The sequence below is a fragment of the Gopherus evgoodei genome, chromosome 2 (genome assembly GCF_007399415.2).
Source record: "Gopherus evgoodei ecotype Sinaloan lineage chromosome 2, rGopEvg1_v1.p, whole genome shotgun sequence".
Lineage (NCBI taxonomy): Eukaryota > Metazoa > Chordata > Testudines > Testudinidae > Gopherus > Gopherus evgoodei.
The window spans coordinates 169,108,515-169,122,031 of record NC_044323.1 but is presented as its reverse complement, the minus strand read 5'-3'; positions in this window follow the sequence as shown (position 1 = coordinate 169,122,031).

The window sequence follows — 13,517 nt, the reverse complement described above, 5'->3', positions numbered from 1 at the left end:
CTATAACCCACTATCCACCCCGCTATGCCTGCTCCCATCTGCTTTTCCCTCTTCTTTTCCCCCCGTATGACTAAAGGAGTGTTAATGGGCCATTTCATCTTGGATGGTCCTTTGAAATATGTCTTAACCAACTGGAAGCCTCAATAGCTTACTAATAAACAACCTTTGGTTGAATCATGAAGGGGATCTGATGGCAAGGTGCTTTCACTGAAAGCTCATCAATGATGGAATGACATTCTTGCATCAGTGTCCCCAAGCTTACTTGTTCTGACCTTGAAATTATGGTAAAGGTCCATGTTTTCCTAGGCTTGTCTCAGGGCAGGCTGGTGAATGAAGCAGGAGAGCTTTGGACTTGGGGCATCCAATGGGACCTACAAGGGATCAGCCAATTAGATCCTGATCCTAAATTATGGGCATTTCTCTTTTTTAATAAATGTCAATGTGTTAGAGGATTTGATGGGCACATTTTTTAAAAACTGAAATAAATAATTTCTTGTTGTTTTACTTGTTAGCCCTTAAATGAGATTTTTGTTTAAAGTCACATACAGTCATCATTTCTATTTGTTAAGCCCAGCTTTGGCCTCATGAAATTTAAAACTCTGATAAAATCATATAATGACAATACTGAGAATAATCTTAACTGTAGCACTGTTTGTTGTTGTTATTACTATTAACACTCTGTAATAGAGATCTCAAGCATAGCTGTTAGGAAAGCTGTTGAGGCTACCAGTTCCTATAATTCATTCAGAAAGATCAAAAGGAGGATCCTTATTCTTTCTTCCTAGATGAGGTAATGTACTTAATTCTACAGACTGTGTTTAAACAGATGCATTTAGTTGGCTGTAGAGGTTTAGGGGTTGACTTTTAGAGGTGCTGATAAACTCCCATTTATTTTAACTGGGATTGTGTGGTGGTTGGAATTTCTGAAAATCAGATCCTTAAAACATTTTCTACAGATTGTATATTTGTGCCCTGTACATTTTGCCTAAATAAGGAATACCTAGCCAAGGGGTGTTTTTTGTTCTATTTCCCTAAATACTGCTGAAGTCTTGGGTGTATTTAAAGATTTAGCATAGGCCTGAGAACACCATTGCTATCCCACCTACACTACAAGAATGAAACATGTTGTAACCAGGTCCTTCAATATAGCTGAAATTTGATTGTAGGCAGGGTCATAGATCAGGAAAAGTGGGATTGTCCATGGCTGACTATCTATTTTCCTCAAGAAGAAGGTGGCCAGAGTAATCACAGGAGTTGGAACACTAGGCTCTGTTAGCCATGTTATTTCGTCCACTCAATTAGGCTGCTGTGCTGAACGTTTAGAAAGTAGCTGGCTCCAAAATGAGCTCACAATTTCTTGTTAGACTAAAAGAGAAAATTACCATAACAATATAGTAGGCGGGTCAGGGAACCAGAACTCTCATCTGTCACTGACTTGTCCCGGTATCCTTTATCCTTGCTGCTGAACTGCTCATTAAACCATCTATCATTGCAATCTAAAGCTAAAATAAAATTGAAAGCTAAAATAAGTTCTCATCTTTTAGGGGTATAGGTTCCCTTTGATATTCAGATAGCAACTTTAATGGGAGTTTTGATAAGAGTTGGTTGCATACATCAAGAGGTACATTGATCACTTTGAATTATATGGTGTGGTGGAGACTTGAAGTTTTTTGGAGTGGCTTTTAGGATTATTGTCCTGCCCTTCTCTCCCTCATGTTCTCACCAATTTTATTTTTGAGATGGTGCATTACTTACATACTTTTCCATGTTTACTAAAGGACCGTGACTACCACAATAAAAGGCTATGTAAGATATTCAGTTACAGTGTCATAGCATCACTTAATCTGGTGTCTCTCGGGCACTCCCATTTGAAAACTTTGGTTCTCCATAGAAAGACGTGTGCTGATTCTCAGCACGCTCTCCTCATTCTGTCTTTCCTCTTCTTCCTTCTAATGGTCTCCTGCCTCCTTACTGTGCATTGTTCTTCCTCTCTAGGACTACTCTCAGGTGGGTACAAAGAGCCACTCTTCATGGCCATATCTGCACTTTCTCTCATAGGCACCTGCTTGAACAGTGCAGTAAAACACTAGCTTAAAGCACTGGGAGTTTTGGGATAGAGTCATAAAATAATGCATCAGAGAGAGGCAGGTCCAGCAGCAGTAGTAACACAGATCAACAGCACAGAGTACTGGGGAAGGTGCAGCAGCACAATCAGATTGATCTACCCCCCAAGAAGCACCACAAGAGAGAAGGACTGAACAGTTTTAAAGGGAGGTCGAAACTAGAAAGTCCTTCTAAACCAGAGAACAGAGGTAAATATTGTCCTCATGTTTTACTGTCTCATGCCTGGCCCCTCAGACTTACACTTCTCAAAGGCACTACCTTAGGTGCTGAGGTGAATATTGACAACCGTAGGTTGTTCCCTTAATGCAGACATTTCAAAAGTAATCAATTTAGAACGGGAACATCATAAAAAAGCAAGCCTCTAACCAGGCAACCTCATGAACTTCTATTCATTCCAGAAGCTCCAAACTCAGTGAAAATGCTCAAAGTTGATATGGCAGTGACAAGTGAGAAAAACAAAAAACAGAATTCCTCATCTGAGGAGATTTTTAATCTTAAAGACCTAGGGTGAACTCCTGGCATGATGGATGTTGTTGAGCCCAGGAAAATGGGAAGGCTGAAGGAACACTTCAAACAAGCTATGATGCCTTTCTCATTATTACCTCTTACAGTTACTTTGGTAGAACAGCTCTGACATTGTGACTTGCTTAAAAAATGTCTTTAATGCCACCCACAATTATAATTCAACTGTCATAACTCAATTTCCAGAGGGATAGTTAAATTGGCTAACCAAAAATAGCCATCCTAAAAACCAGCATCAATTAAAAATGCTAATGTTATCCAATATCCAGTTACAAAGTTCCCAGAAAAAACAATTAAAATTCTGGAGAATAAGAATTCATAATGATCTCATTGGACAGGTCAAGCAAAATTGATTCATCAGCCTTCTGCCTGGGATGATAATCAAATGTATCATGAAAACCTTTTAACTTTCTCATAATTATGAAAAATCAACTCAGTTTCATCTAAAGTACTAGTTTAAACATCCACTTCTCTAGATTAAGACTTCAGAAACTTAAAACTTGAGGCTCCAAAAAACCAAGGCAAAGATCTGACATTCATTTTCCATTTGCAAAGGCCTGTCAAATTTTGGAACTAAGGTACTACTCCTGAAAATCAGCCAATGGGACTACACATGTGCTTAAAGTCAAATGTGCTTATGTATTTTGTGGAATCAGGGCCTAAAATAACATCCAAAGGGGCTGGGCTATCATCAAGTGGATATGCATCCTGGAGCTTTTCTAAACAGCCGAGTTTTTGCTCTGTGATTATTCTCCAAGACTATTTTTTATTTTTGCTGCAATATTGTATTTTCTTTCATTAGGGCTTTAGCATTGACAGCTATGCTTTCAGAGTTTCCCTTTTTTTACTTAAAGTTAGCAGAATTTAGAATTGTTTCTAATTCATAATGTGCAAAACCAGATAATTAATGTTAAGCACTTTGCAGTTGCAAGGTTCACTTCCAAATGAATGGGGCTGTATGTATACAGGCATCTTACTTTTTTTTTTTTTTTCAAAGGATGTTTTTTTTGTTGCTGGAATCCTTGTGGTGCAATTTCATGGATTCCCTGTGGGGTGCTTTATGAGATATTGTAGGGTCTTAATAGGACTTTGGACACTTTGCTAAGTGATTTCTTCAGCCTGTGGTGTGAATTCCTGCAACCAGGTCAAATTTAACATCTATTTCAGCTGACAGTGTGTGTATATAACATATATAAAGGGGAGAGGGGATAACTATTACCTGAAACACTCAGAAAGAGGGGGTCCATCAACCTTGACCACTGAGGGATGGAATAATAGACTTCAAAAAAGATATATATTAGCCCCTTTCAAGTAAGTAATAAAAATACATTTTTTTCAGTCTAATATAAATATTATGATGTGCTGTTTGTTTGAGATAATTGACTAGTTTAAAAAATATTAGGATTTGAATGGTTTGCAAATTCAGAAAATGAATCTAAAAAATAAGATACAGTAAAATAAATACTGGCTGTTAGAATTAAAAGTGAGGTAATATTTTTTTTAAGGTCCCAAGGCACAAGAGAGGGAAATATTCTAGCAAAGCTATAATAGGTATCCAGAATGTAATTACTCTAGATTATTTGAATATTCCCTTGTCAAAGACATCCAAGAGAAGTTGTGGAATCCTCATCATTGGAGATTTTTAAGAGCTGGCTGGACAAATACCTCTCAGCGGGATGGTCTAGTTGACTTTGTCCTGCCTCAGTGCAGGGAACTAGACTGGATGACCTCTCGAGGTCTCTTCCAGCCCTACTTTTCTCTAATTTGTAGGCTCATTACAGCAACATCTGTTGTACGAAAGAAAAAATACTGGTACATTTCTGTTTCACCTGTGCTGATCGCTTGTGGAATTGGCATTAGAATAGTATTTAGTTGTATGACAATAGCTCCAGCTGAGTTTTGGCCTCATTTTGCTAGGCACTGTCACATGGTAACAGACAGTCTGATGACTGGTGGATGTGTTTCTCTTTCAGCTTGCTGTTCCCTGTTCCTGTTTTGTTTCCTGGTTCCTATTCCCTGAACTTAGTAGTCCTATCCCTGTTTAAGGCTCAGTGTGTGTGTGCACAGCATTGGGTGTGTGCAACTACTCAGGGCCCACTCTTACTTATCTGCTCCTCAGACTGTCAAAACCATCAAAACAGATGAAGGGACGGAGAAAGAAGCACATAAAGGGGCAGTGACTTACTCAAAGTTGCAGAACAAGTCAGTGCTCAACCTGGGAACAGAACTGAGGTGTATTCTGTCCCAACTAAATATCGGAGTCATTACACCATGCTGCTTTGTAACTAATCATTCATGCTTATCAGCACAATTGTATCTTTTAAATTTCAGTGCCTGTAGACTAGAATATGGTTTTATACAATCCCTTCCATGCTGAATGCCTACCCAAAGGTCATTAAAAATGCAATGAGGGTATAAGCAAATGTGTGTGCCAGATCCCCCTCTGTACCCAAGCTGGTACAGCCCCAGTTAGAGATCCTGGGCTCTTTAACACATACAGCTGCTCGTGCTCTGGAGATTCCTGGTTCAGTCCCAAGTGCGATGACCAAAATGGTGGCTGTGAAACACACCCAGTAAAAATTCTTATAATATGTTAAAGTATTGCAGCATCACATGAAGCCCCTCCCCCCTTGTGGTAGGTATTGTACATACCCATAAGAGACAGTCGGTGCCCTGAAGAGCTACAGTCTGAGGCTCTGATCTGTGTCCCATAGATTAGTCTCCTGAGGACTGAAATGCTTTAGTCTAACTGAAGTCTTTGAGCTTAATATAGCTGTAGCTGGGTGAAAATTAATGGCATGTGATAAACTGGTCAGACTTGATGACCTAAAGGGCATTTCTGGCCCCTATGAAATACAGAGTCCCAACTGAACTAAATGTTGCTCTGTGCATATGCAGCAATTTTCCAGCACAGGTTACAATGCCGAGTTAGAGCCTAAATAACTATTTGCTTAATGCTAGCTCACACACAGCCAAGGGATGCGCCTCAGTAAACTTGAGGGCACAGAGTGTTGCCTAGGGCTCTGGAGCAATTTCTTCTTTGAAAAGGAGCTGGCTGGGAAATGTTTTCGTTCCTCCTGGCCAACCGTGACTAATCGGCAGAAGGGGGTCTTATATTAACATGTAATCTAAAGAGAAAATAGCATCCCCTCTTCTTATGGCAGTAAGGACTCATTCCTGTGAGATGGTGAGTGCCCTTTGCACCCATTGATTTAATGAGAGTTGAATGTCCTTAGTTCCTGAACCCTATAAGCACTGGATGTTTGAGCCCAACTCCTGGTGAGGAACTTGAATCCCTAACCTTCTTGCTTCCAGGTATCCTAACAGACTGGCAACTATTGATGTCTGCCCTTGACTGACAGGAACTGATGAGACCACAAGGAAAGGGCATGAAAGGAGCCCAAAGCATCAATCCCGTCAAATAATAGCAATCTGGGGTGGTGGAGGGGAGAAAGCCCGTTCCCACACATGTACACACTGACTTTTTAGCTCTAGGGAGCATGTGGTGGGAATGCACATGCTATTGTTACTGTATTTTATTTAGATTATGGTAGTGCCCAAAGGCCACAGTCAGGATCAGGACCCCCATGGTTCCAAGCACTGTATAGTCCCTGTCCGTAAGAATATAAGAACCACCATACTGGGTCAGACCAATGGTCCATCTAGCCCAGTATCCTGTCTTTTGACAGTGTCCTCTGCCAGATGCTTCCGAGGGAATGAACAGAACAGGGCAATTACTGAGTGCTCACAGTCTAAGGGATCCATCCTGTGAGGTGCTGAGCACCCTTAATTCCAGCACCTGTCAGGATAAAAAATAGACAAAAGAGGGGTGGGGAACACAACCTACAAGCAAAAAGAACAGGTCAGTGGCTGCCACACATCTTGTTGGTTCCATGTTGTTTGTAAATATATAACCTCATGCCTGTCTGCCATGTTTTTCTTATCTGCCTGTTTTTGTTTGTGTGTTTTTGTTGGTGTATATAGAAAGGTTTAGGAGGATGGGAGCGAAAATGCCCACAGAGACATCTACATTAATTCTTCACCTCCTGGGCAGCTCTGCCGTTTGTGGTAGCAGAACTGGTTTGTTTGTTTCATTTAATGATAGTTACCTTTGTGTTGAATAGGTTGGCCTGTTCCAAGCTAGGATATCTGGTCTTTTGGGTCTTTAGTTGCTGGGAAGGTTGAAGATATTTTTTGCAACATTTGGTCCTGAGAGAGAAGCTTTTGATGACCCAACTGCCCTTATAACTCATTTGCGCTTTTTGCTGGTCAAAGGGTAGACAAAATGGCTTCAGCTCAAACCTTAAGATTGTCTCTTGTTAGATATGGCTAAACTTAAAGAAAATGTTTTTAATAAATAGTTTCTTATTGCAAAGAATATTTTAAGATTTTTAAAAACCCCACTTTTAAAACATGTATTAATTACTGTGCAAACTTCACTAAATTCTTGAGACTATTTGAGTATTTGATTAATATTAGATTTTAAAGTCTGCCTTTTGGAAATGAAACTATTCCTGTTTTCAGTAAACAAACAGTTTTTGAAAAATATTTGGATTTACTGGATATTTTTGTCTCCCATAGATGAATTATCAAACAGAAAAAATTTACTCACTTCTGCTTCTGTGAGAGAAATCAGTTTGCCTGTCTGAACGTATGACTCATTTTGCTAACATGTAAAGTGCCTAAAAATCTTGGTTTAAAAAAACCCCAAGCTGTTCTGTATGGAGAAGTCCTTGAATTCACTCAAGCTTCCACACAGGCCCAGAGGCCTCCACTCTGGGATAATTTTGCAGAAGATCTAGAAAAAACTCAGTTTGGCTTTCAGATCCCAGATGATGGGTCTGATCCTGCAAATACTCATTCACGTGCTTAACTTTAAGCATGTGAGCAGTCCCATTGACTTAATGGGACTACTTTTATATGAAAAATTAGGCACATACTTAAGCATCTGCAGGATCAGGCCCATTGTCTGGGATTTAAAAGTCAAGCTGGCTTCTTTCTGGCTCACACTTCATCTTCAGTAACAAGGATTTTGCAGGCAAATACCACCCTCAGCTACACCTGTGGAGCCATCTTGTTTTCAGTGGGTTATGCAGGTGTAATTGAGGACATAATCTGAAGACACTGCGATTGTACAGGTGTCCCTGCAAAGAACTTAGTTAACAGTTCTGTAAATGTGCAAGCCAGAAAAGTGTGCAATTAACTCCCCCACAGCTGTGTTGACTCTGCAGGGCTGGGAGAGTAGTAATATCTTACATCTACAAATTAAGAAGCTTCTGACTTCACACAGGGAGGGGATCTGCTGAGTAAAAAGGTGCTAATTTTACAGTCACTTTTCACAGCAGAGTTACACTTTAAGAGCCAAAACTGACCAGAACAAATCATTCTATGATTCTAAGAGCATAGCCAATATAATGAAAAATAGGTTACAATGATAAATGTTGCAAGTAAGATAAAATTACTTTAGACCCAGAATTAGCTCAAACTTATGGGCCAGATCTTCAGGTGGTGACAATTAGTATAGCTCCATTGCCCTCAATGAAACAGTGTTACACCAGCTGAGGATCTGTCTCTAAAGCATTAAATATCACTGACAACAGGTGTACCCACATAAAAAAATTATAAATAAATAAAAGTGTGGCATACATTTCATGTCTGATCACCTGGGTGACAGTATTTGGTGTTTTTTAACTCTAACTTGGTAAGGTTTTTTTGGTTGTGTGGTGCTGTTTTCAAAGCAATTGAGGTGAGATTATATCTTAGTCTTTTCAAAGACTTGTTTGCACTGACATTAAAATGTAAAAATATACCTGTTAGATAAACCATCAGGAACTTTAGGGCTATACTGGACCCCCTGTTCCCCGCTTATAGGTTTTAACAGACACAACCCAAGAAAGTCTGCTAAGTTTGCCTCAGTGTGTTCTCAGCAATTTCTCCCTGCAAGGAGAAGGTCGTGGTAGGATGACCAGATGTCCTGATTGTATAGAGACAGTCCCGATTTTGGGGTCTTTTTCTTATATAAGCTCCTATTAACCCCCACCCCCTGTTCCAATTTTTCACGTTTGCTGTCTGGTCACCCTAGGTCATGGGCTCAGAGAAAATGAGGTTTGCAGAGACTGGATGTTCCAACTCCGTAGAGACCAGCACACCCCTCCATCCTTGCAATATGGTGTCCTGAAGAGCTGAATTGTCATTGGCCACCTGGCTATACCTATGCTGTGTTTCCCTACCACCTGAGTAGAGAGGGAACATCCCAAAATTGGAAAGAATGCTGCTTGCTTTGCTGATGGCATGTCAGGAATCAGGATCCACAGCACAGCTCATCTTCAGGCAGTCTTATCAGTGCAGCTGGCCCACAGCAAGCTGCCTGATTGGCCACACCACCTGACAGGCTGGAGAAGCCAGTAAACTGGCTCCTAAGCCAGAAACAGCCCTTGCTGTTCAATGCTCATGCCCACCATTGTGACTACTCCTGTGTTACCTTGTACCCAGTCTTGCCTCTGCCCTGCCCTACCTCTGGCTTGAATCCTTTCTTGCCTGATACTCTGCTTGTTCCAGTTCCTGCCATCCAGTTTAACCCCCAGTTCTGGCTTCTAACTACCAGCTCTGGCTTGATTGTTGGCTCCAATATCTGACTACTGACTTCAGCACTGACCCTAGTCCTTGGTTCCCAATGTCTGCTCCAACCACTAGGTCTGACTCTTGCTCTGGCCGTTAGGCTAGACCGCTCTCATCCTGGCTGGCTGACATGGGTACTTCTGTCAGAATAGGAAGGTGGCATGCTGTGCAGAGCACCTACTGGTTGCTGGATGACTCGCTGACCTGGGGAGCTTCCACAGGAGGGGCAGAGCTGGAAAGGAAGTGTGCTGCATTGGCTTCTGTTGCTTTAGGTGGATTTCCAGTCACATTTATTTATACTACCACTCCTTCTCCCCAAGACATCACAGCAGAGGGAAGTCTGGGGACAGTGTGACAGCTTTCCAAAGACTAAATCCGAGGTTTGAAATTAGAGCACCCTGCATCTCTTTAAACAGGCCTAATGAAGAACCAAGAAAACATATATTTAAAATGCCAAAATGTCAGGAGTTGGTCTGCAATACCAGGCTCTCACTCCAGCCCATGCACACGGGGCAAATAATTGTCATGTGTGACACATGGGCCAAAGATAGAGCTGCTCAAGGTAAGTCAGCTTCACATTCCCTCCTTTTTTATTTTTCTTAAACTTTGCTGTCTGGCATGAGAATAGAAACCTAAAGAGCTGAACTGACCCCTCTTCTCAAGAAGTCTGTCAACTGCTTTGGGGTGGGAAGGTGGATATGACAAGTTTTGTTAAATGAGACTATTTTCAAATATCAAAAGCTCCTTATTTAAAATGCAGTTTCAGCTTTTAACCGTGTTAATCTACAGAAAATCAAAGTGAAACGAGGCTTCTCTGGCTGCTGATAACTTAGTGGGTGGGTCACAGGGAAGAGTACACAGAAGTTACATTTGTTGTGTATTTGGTTGTCATGAATTTTGTTCCTATGGCAACTAAATTAGATTATTAGGGGATAGTCCAGCCAGCTTCGGCCGTTTAGGAGAGCTCTGTGTCTGTAAATAAATGGTAGTTTTGTTAGCTGTCTGCTGTTTGCCCTCAAGTGATTTCTTCCTAAACCAGCTGCCCCCAAGGATATAACAACATTGTAAGACAAGGCCACTGATCTGGGCTATTTTGGGATAGGCACAAACCTGCCATCTGCAATTGACACATGCAAAATGTTAGCTAACCCAGTGATTTGTATGCTAACTAGAGAAGGGGAGACCCAGGTTCAATTCCTGCTCCTCTACACTGCTTCCTTTGTGAGTTTGGGAAATCTGCTTAGTCTCTTTGGCCTAGAATGTCAAAGGTTTTTAGGCATCTAACTCTCATTGATTTCAATGGAAGTTAGGAACATAAATACCTCTGAGGTAAAATGGAGATACTAGCATTTCCCTACCTCAGAGTGGTGTTGTGAGGATAATTTCATGGCAGATTGCAAGGTGCTTGGGGAGTATGGTGGTGGACACTACATAGGAACCTAAAACACAATAGAATAATGATTCATTTTGACTGGCATAATGCAGTCTGTATTAGCAATTCACTGCATTGAATATATGCTCAAAGATCCAAACTGCAGAATACACAATTCTATGACCCAGATCCTCAATGGTATTTAAGTGCCTAACTCCCAGGAAGATCTAGGCCTAAATTACTAAAACTTAAACAGAAGTACAGGGTCTGATTCAAAGCCCATTAAAATCATGAGTAGTCTTTCTATCAACTGGAATGGGCTTCAGATAAGATCCACAGTCATTCTCTGAAATGAAACCCTTGGATTTGAATAAACAACACTTTTATAAATTGATTTACAGTTCAGCAAAATATAATAGAAAATCTCCTTGATTTAAAAAAAAATCTGATGACCAAATATATATTCTATATATGAAACCATTCTAAATTTAGTAAAACAGGGCCTTTTAAAATTGATACTCAAAGAAAAGACCTGTTGAAAGAACAAACTTGTATTGAATAAAAGTTGTACATTGAATAATTTGCTACAGTGACGCTTGCATATGAACAGCTACAGCATTAGTAAATGCCTTAGCAGATTTTTCAGATGCACAAAAGGGGCTGTTGGAACAGGTTTGAAATTCAAAGACCCTGGGGCAAATCTAACAAAAGAAGAAAGCAAGGATCATGTGAGTCAAAGTGCTCACTGCAGAGAATATATGGGCCAGCAATAGAGACAAAACAAGGTGATGAGCTGAGGAGATCATTTGACCAAAGTGTAACTAGTGGAAGGTCATATAAGGTAACAAAGAGGAAAGAAACTATTAAAGTTGTTTGTTATAGGAAGGAAAAATATGTTGCATGTAACAGAAATTGAAGATCATGCTGAACTGAAAGTGATGATTAGTATAGTGTAGAGCTAGATTGCAGAACAGGAGAGCCAGAGAAGTCCTTTTGATTCATTCAGTTTGATCATCTGAATTCCCCAGAACTCTTCACTCCCTTGTGTTCCTCATTAACCTGTAGTCTTAAATATTTGAATTAATTGTGCTTCAATTGCCTTTGACTCTATTTCACAAGCCCATAGGTGACTGGTGAAGCTCCCCCTGAGGGAGGCTAGCTCACTGTCCTGCCTCTTCCCTGTGGCCCCGCCCATGCTCTACCCCGCTCTACCCCCCGCAATCCACCCCAGGTCCCTCCCCCGCTTGGTCCCCCTGCTGCTGATGCTCACTCCATCCTTCCTCCGTGAGACCCCCTCCTTTACCCACTGCCTCCCTCCTCTCCTCCACCCCCTCCCCATGAGACCCCCTGCTGCCTGTCACACGCCTTGTCCTTCCTCACCTTCCCCTTCCCCCATGGTGATGGAGGAAAGGAGGGATTAAGTGAGCAGCAGGGACCTTTGGAGACGGGTGGAGTGGAGGAAAGGAGGGACAGACTCACCGGGCAGTGGGGGCCTCAGGGAAGGGAAGAGATGGAGGATAGGCAGGGCCACCATGGACCAGCAGTCTGGTGGCAAGTTAGCGGTGGCTGCACCAGGGGAGACTTGGCCTTCCCTGGCCTATTATACCCACCATCCATGCACTAGCTTAATTACTCTTAGGCTAAACATGAACAAAAAGCTATTTTTCCTTCCTTAGTTTCAAGCCATTGCTCCTTTTTTTGTCATCTTCTGACTCTTGGAATAATTTCCTTCAGTCATATATTTTGTTGCCTTGAAGGAAGTTATAGGCTATGATCATATCTCTCCTGAGTCATCTCTCTTCTAGATTAAATAGCTTTAGCTGTCCCAACCTCTTTTCCTGTGTCACTTTCTCAAGTCTATTTTCATATTTCTATCCCTTCTATATAATGTTCACTAGCTTTTCTATCACTGTCCAGACTTGCTCACTTTCCCAGTTTTACATGTCATCCACTCAGTTACACAGTTCAGAATAATACACCTCTATCCTGATATAATGCGACCCGATATACAGTAACACGAATTCGGACATAACGCAGTAAAGCAGTGCTCCGGGGGTGGGGGGGCAGGGCCAGGGCCAGGGCAGGCTCTACTGTTTTTGCCGCCCCAAGCAGTGCACTGAATTGCCACTGTGGAAGACGGAGGCAGTCTGTGTGCCATTTGGGCGGCACCCGGGTTTCCATGGCAGCTGAAGACAGAGGCTGCGCCACCCCGGACAGCTGAACATAAAAGCTGCCGCCGAATTGCCACTACCGCAGAAACGTGTGTGCTGCCCTAATGGCAGATGGACTGCTCCTGCCCTCGGTGGCGGCAATTCGCGCACTGCTTGGGGGTAAAAACACAGGGACTCCCGCTCCTTGCAGATGGCCACCCCAAGCACCTGCTTGGGATGGTGGTGCCTGGAGCCAGCCCTGGGCAGGGCTGAGTGCTCCGGCAGATCAAAGCAAGTTTGATATAATGCGGTTTCACCTATAACACGGTAAGATTTTTTGGCTCCAGAGGATGGCATTGTATTGGGGTAGAGGTGTACTACATACTGCTAACTCCAAAATGGGACAAATATTTTTATTAAAAAGTTAAAGAAATAGTTAGGCCTTTTTTGTCACAATTTTGATATTGCTTGAAAACGTCCAATTAGCACAAATTTTGTTGTATTTCAAACTCCTACTATGTTGACCTAAGGGTAGTCCTAGTTTTTCAGGTTTCCAGATGCATTTTTTATCCCATTCCCTAGTTTTTTGATTCTACATTGGTACTTATCTTATGCTGCTTCCATGCAGCCCGCTTTTTTAATCTTGTCAAGTCTCTATGCAATTTGGTTTTCTATCCCTGTGTATTCACTCATCTGATTGCAGTTTCATCTGAACAGGTAGACAAGTTTTA